Source organism: Linepithema humile, chromosome 8 (genome assembly GCF_040581485.1).
Source record: "Linepithema humile isolate Giens D197 chromosome 8, Lhum_UNIL_v1.0, whole genome shotgun sequence".
Classification (NCBI taxonomy): domain Eukaryota; kingdom Metazoa; phylum Arthropoda; class Insecta; order Hymenoptera; family Formicidae; genus Linepithema; species Linepithema humile.
The window spans coordinates 11,343,122-11,349,484 of NC_090135.1; positions in this window are offsets into that span (position 1 = coordinate 11,343,122).

Consider the following 6,363-nt stretch of genomic DNA (forward strand, 5'->3'; position numbering starts at 1 on the left):
TCAATCATCACAATCTGCAAATATCTTATATATAACATAAAACATTTCTATTTGCTTTCCCATTAGATTTACTTAAGCCATGTCAGACAAGCGTAAAAGAGATGCAGTTTTCAAGTTTTACTCCTTAGAGTTTTATTTCTTGGATACCTATAAATGTGTTGTAGATAAACATTTTAAATAAATTGTAACATGAGGTAAGTAGAAATATAAAAAATTATTTTAGTGTTATGCGGCAAAGTTTGTTATAAAAAAAAACGAGTTTTAAAGATTAAAATTAAAGTGTAAACATTTTAAAAATATTGTTGAAATGTCGTTTTTAAGCTTATTTACATAACAAGCTTGTCTACATAATCAAAATGAATTATGATATAAGAGTTTAGAAATATATTTTTAGAGAAAATTGTATCATAATATAACATATATATAAAAAATATCGCCAAATTAGTGGAAAAAGACATCAATGGTCAGACAAAAAATTTCTTTTGTAACTAAATTTAATTTATTTCTTAAATTAACAGAATCTTTTCTGCACCTTATATATATGGACCATATATATAAGGTATGTGTATACACTCTTTCTACAGTTTTAGAAATAATTAAATTAAAAAACAATAAAAAAATCTAAAAATAAAATTTTTAGTCAGATGTGTGCATGTTTTGGATGAAATATAAATTTTGTCGCACATAAAATGTGTATCTGCGAATTATAGGTAGAAAGCTTGTAAATATAAATTCTTCTTAAAAGAACATGTGTCACGAAAACACACACTTTTCTTTCATTGTTGCTGAATTTATTCGCATTCCTTGTTCGCTCGAACAAATCCTAAATCCTTTACTTGGCAACGTCGCATCTCTGAAAACGCGGCGTATCCCGGCGCTTGGACGCGGAGTGATGACGTAGAATTTTTCAATAACTGTGCGCAAATTTACTAAAATTTAAACGATTTAACGGAACAATTACGCACTTAGACAATATTGACTCAGGACCGCCTCCGCGCTTCATTCCCGTCCTGACGTTAATTATTCGTACTGATCTTCTCGCGCTCAACTTTCGACCTTTCGTTTACAATTCACGAGCTGTTTATGCTCGCACGAATACATCCCGGCTAATTACGGAAGAGGGGAGAAACAATCCGAGCCAGCCGAAGTTGCCCGATGCGACCACGGTGTTCGTACGAATCGATACCCAGAGCTTTAATTATTAGCCAAGTCGAACATTTCCGCAACAAGAGAGCAATACTCTTGGCGTAATTAAATAAACTGATTTGTCAATTTATCTTGTTACATCGCAGTGAATAAGATAGAGAGATCGAGATTTTTAGCTCCTATTTTGAAAGGCTTTTGGAAAATGGCAGAAATAGTTTCGTCGTCAGAAACGTCAGGAGAATTTCCTGGAGTGCTCTTTGGCTTTATCGTCGCTTATTGCTTCATCCTTTGTCTTTTATTTGCTTCTTACAGTCGTACAGTCATTAAAGCACCGTAGCTCCGAACTACTAGTACATTCAAACATTATAGCAAATCACACGGACGGTTATATTCACGCTCCAGTTAAGTTTTGGTTGAATGTTCTTCAACCGCTTAAAACGCATTCCATACAAATTCACGCTATTATTATACTTGCATGCATTTACCTTACATGCTGCGACGTGAAATTATTTTCCTTTAAACAAAATGCTATGTGCACAACATTGCTAACATGATTTATGTTTACTCTTAAATACGTTTCTTCGATTCGTTTCTCTCATAATGTGAACACGATCTTTGCGTACATAACTCAAATAGTACTGTTGAGCAAATGACCTTCTTCTTTAATGTTAAGTGCAGTAAATGCAAGTTTAATAGCGCCGTAAGATGTTAGTGTTGTTTGCCGTAGTTGCATATACATGTAGCGGCACGTACCTCACTATTTTGATATGACAACTTACTGATAACTATGCAGGTAGGTAGGCATCGCTTCCTCGAAAGCTTTTAAGCAAATATATTCGGATGGTTCGCCGAAGCGGGTATACGCATTAACGGTGATTAGTGGCGAATATCCAGCGTGCCCTGAATTTCCCGAGCTACAGGAAGCACTATACTTCCCCGGAAGTCACTTTACTTTACGCCGTACAATGATCTTAAACTTTTGTGCTTCATCTCGTTTATCAGAGTTTCGGTCACTTTTACGAGATTTTGAGTAAGTTAATGATTTAATTCCAACAATGCTAAATACTCAAAAAATACACACACACACACACACACACACATACATATATATATATATATATATATATATATATGTATATATATATTTCTCACCTCCGCTTAGTGTAGATTTATAAAATACGTCAGTTCAGCGAGAATGTAAAACTGTGAAATTAAAATGTCAAAATGACTTAAAATGGTGAAAACGTAATGCACTTTGCACCATTATTTTATATCACGCAATACGTGATACATTGATTTAATAATAAATTTTCTGGTGCATTCTGTAAGCTTAAATAATCGAAAAATGACAGTTTAATAAAAAAAAAAAATAGAATAGAATGAAAAGAAATTAATTCTGAATTTTATCATCAAAGATAAACATTTATTTTTTTAACACAAAAACGCGTTAAAAATAAAATATTTAACAAGCATTTGTAATCGAAGAAAATATAAAATATTGCAGATACTTTGGTGTTATTTGATTTTTTATTTATTTGATCGTTTTTAAATATTTGTTTTTTAGTTGTATAATTTTAATGACATGCATGTTTAATGATGTATCATTATAATTATACATAATGATATAGGTGTGTGTGTGTGTGTGTGTGTGTGTGTAATGTAAATGATTTACACAATTAGATCCTGCGTATGAATCAGTTCTCGAAACGCCTTATCGCCGGAGGCGCTAATTTATGCTATGAATACTAAAACCATGCTTGCATATCGCAGAATAAATAACAAAGTTACATTTAGTAATCTATATTCAGTTCCGATCTAGTTGTGAATCACACAAACTGGAAATTTTTAATGTATTCAGAACTATAAATAAATTATATATAATATAATTATATATAATAGACAAGCTAATAAAGATAAGCTAATAGAGCCATTCAAGAGAAGCGAGATAAAATCAGAAGCAGGTATTTCAAAGAATGTAAAAAATTTCGAAACATTCGCAAAAGACATCATGGAGAAATAACGGATAAGAAAGATAGTGTACGTATATATATATTTATGCGTCACTAAAATTGCTTAAGTTAATGCAAGAAGTGGGAAATGTCATTCAATGCTCGCTTGGCAGAGGTTGTCGGGATCCATCTCCGTTGAATGCCAACTGTCAGGCAAGTGATATTTCAGGCAATCAGAATGCCTGAGACGGAGAGAGATAAAACAAATGACGATTGACGCTTTAACGGTTGATATTCAGCAGAGATGAGTCCGAATGGACCCGATATCCGCCAGGCGAGGGTTAATTTAGTTCTCTATACATTTTGCATACAGTGCATCACAACAGAGAGAGAGAGAGAGAGAGAGAGAGAGAGAGAGAGAGAGAGAGAAAGAGAGAGAGAAAGAGATAGAGAGTGCCCTTTTAAGCCGGCTTCAGACGACACAGCCAATGTATGCCAATGTTGAATGAATAGCATTGGCTATGTGCCGGGTTAATGTTGGTCATTTCCTTTGATGTTTTCTCAAGTCCAGCTCCACACTGACATCATAAATGTGTGCTTTTGGCTACGATGGAGGTTTTTTGATATGTCAAAGGAAACAGGATAGCATTGTCTAATACAACATTCATATTTCAATCCAGATAGTACCTATATAAACAACAGTTATTATGTAACTTTTATGACTCTGATCGGAATCGGAAACTCCAATTTCCCAGCGGTGAATTTCCGATCGCAATTCCGCCCGTGTCTTGGGTTATTATGAATCTTGTCGAAGTCGGAATAAAATCGATTTTTACCTTTAATAAATAGAAACGCAAAATTATATATGTATGAAGTTACAGTAAAAAATAATAAATATTTATCATCGTAACAACTTAATTAAAATTTAAACGTTGCGATATAAATGCAATTTTTTCAAATTATTTTTCAGAATTATTGAAATTATTGAAAATATAAATGTAACTTTAAAAATTCCACTTGGACGTGAATATTTATTCCGATCGGAATTCATTTTTCACGAGGTGTCGGAATTATTCCGACTGTTTCGGAATTTATCCGAATATCTATAAAATACAATTAACAAAGAAACAGAATTATTTCAATTCAAAATTTCCAACTAATAACTGTACTGCGCATATTTTATAAACTAAATACTTTGCAATGTATTGTTTATTTATAATTTATAGTAAAAAAATGGATACTTAATAATTTATTGATTTTTCGTAAAATATGCAATAAATATGAGACAGCTCTTAAAAAAATTAATAAATAAGAATAATTCCAACTAGGAATCAATGTAATTGCCGATCAGTGCTAAGAAATAGTTATTATTTTAATTAGAGCCAGTTTTATAATTGGCGTTTAACATATAAATAAAATGTGTGTTTTTTCTTCTTTTTTAAATTGTTTAAGTGTTAAAGTTTAAGATTATTAAACTTTAATCTCCCATTTTTGACATTATATGACGCTCTCATCCATCATTTAAAATGATTGAGGTAAACATTATAGACCTTTTGTGCAAAAGTTGTGCTTTTATTGATACACGATATAATTTTATATATGTGTCTAGGTTAAAAAAATATTTCCAGAAGAATAAAGCAGAGAGTTTGTACGCAAGCATTATCTGTTTATCGCGACGCGCTACTTGACAAAACCGAGTACGAGTTGATATATATACGATGTTACAGGATGTGTGATATGCGTACGACGCAGTGTTTGTTAGTCGTGTAAGGGCTGAATGATAAGACGCGTCGAACCGGCATATCTATGTATTTTGTATTTTTCACAAACAGGTTGTTCCACATAGTTATTTGGCGCTATTATCAGTCGCTTGAATTTATGAGACTTTGGTTTCCAGTTATTAATTAGACTGATACACAAACATTTCCGCTTTTAAAAGCAATTGTAATAAATCTTTAAACATTGTAAAAAACAGATATATCACTGACTTTCAACTACAAGGAGGGCGAGAAGAGAGATAATTGTACGAAAACAAGTAAAGTTGAAAAAACAAGCGCGGATATTTTTATGTGTTAGAATTATTTATTTACAAAAAAAACATGTAATCTTTTCATATCAAAACTTATCGCAATTATACACATTTTTTATTAATTTATAAAAATTTATTGTTTTGTCAACATTTAATTCCTTAAAATTTTATTGATTCGTCAATATTTGATGCTAAATTAAAAGTTAAAAAATTTTAAACTTTTAACTTTGCGAGAAAAAACCACACATACACGCGTAGATCTTTCCTTTTATTTTATGATGGATAAAATAATTCTTTCATTCTTTTCAGTACTTTTTCGATTTTAAACTTGAGTGGCTCTTTTAATTCTGTTTCGATGAAAATATGAGTAAGAAACATTAAAAAACTCATATTATAATAACTCATATATAATTATTTTAAATTTGTGTTTTAAAAATGTTTTAGCTCTACCTAAATGAAAAATCATGAAATTCTCAGAGAAAATTTTTTTCAAAGTTTACGTGGACATTTTGATAACACAGAAACAATTTTTTATTTTTTTTTTTAGAAGTAAAAATAATAATTTGCACAACACAAGTATGATATTAAAAGAGAAAGGAAAGGAACACGTGCCATATTAAAGTTATTAATCACAAAAGTTATTAAGCGCGACCGCGCTGCAGATTATTATGTAGCGTTAAAATGTTTATTTTTCTTGTTTTTAAATGCTTACATTTGATACTGCTGAACAAAATGTTTGTGAAAAACGACGAAAAAAATACTGCATTTTATTTTAAAGTTTAACCGGTGTGATTATTGCGGATTATTATACAGCGTTACATTTTGTCCCGTATTTTCTAGCTTTTCATTTTTAATGCAAAAGGGTATACGTGTATTGCGTCCAGAAAGAATGGACTATGATCCGCTGTCCTTCTTATACGAGAAAAACCAATCGTTCAATTAACTTTTTTATTCGTTCGTTCTTTATCTTCTTTCGATCTCGTCGGCCTTCTCGATACACGAGTATATTCCCAAGAGTACGGATCACCCTGTTGAGATACGTTATGTTTCAATATCACGTATAATGGAATCTCTTTCAAATTACAAAGTTAACCTTTTGCAGGTCTAATATTCCTCAGTCATTGATAAGGGCAAGTATCAAAGTAAGGGCCAAGTATCAAAGTAGTTTTCTCTTTTTGCAGGATAAACTTAAAATAAAACAAAGTGAAAAGAATTACAAATGCAGCAATTCGAATAAGT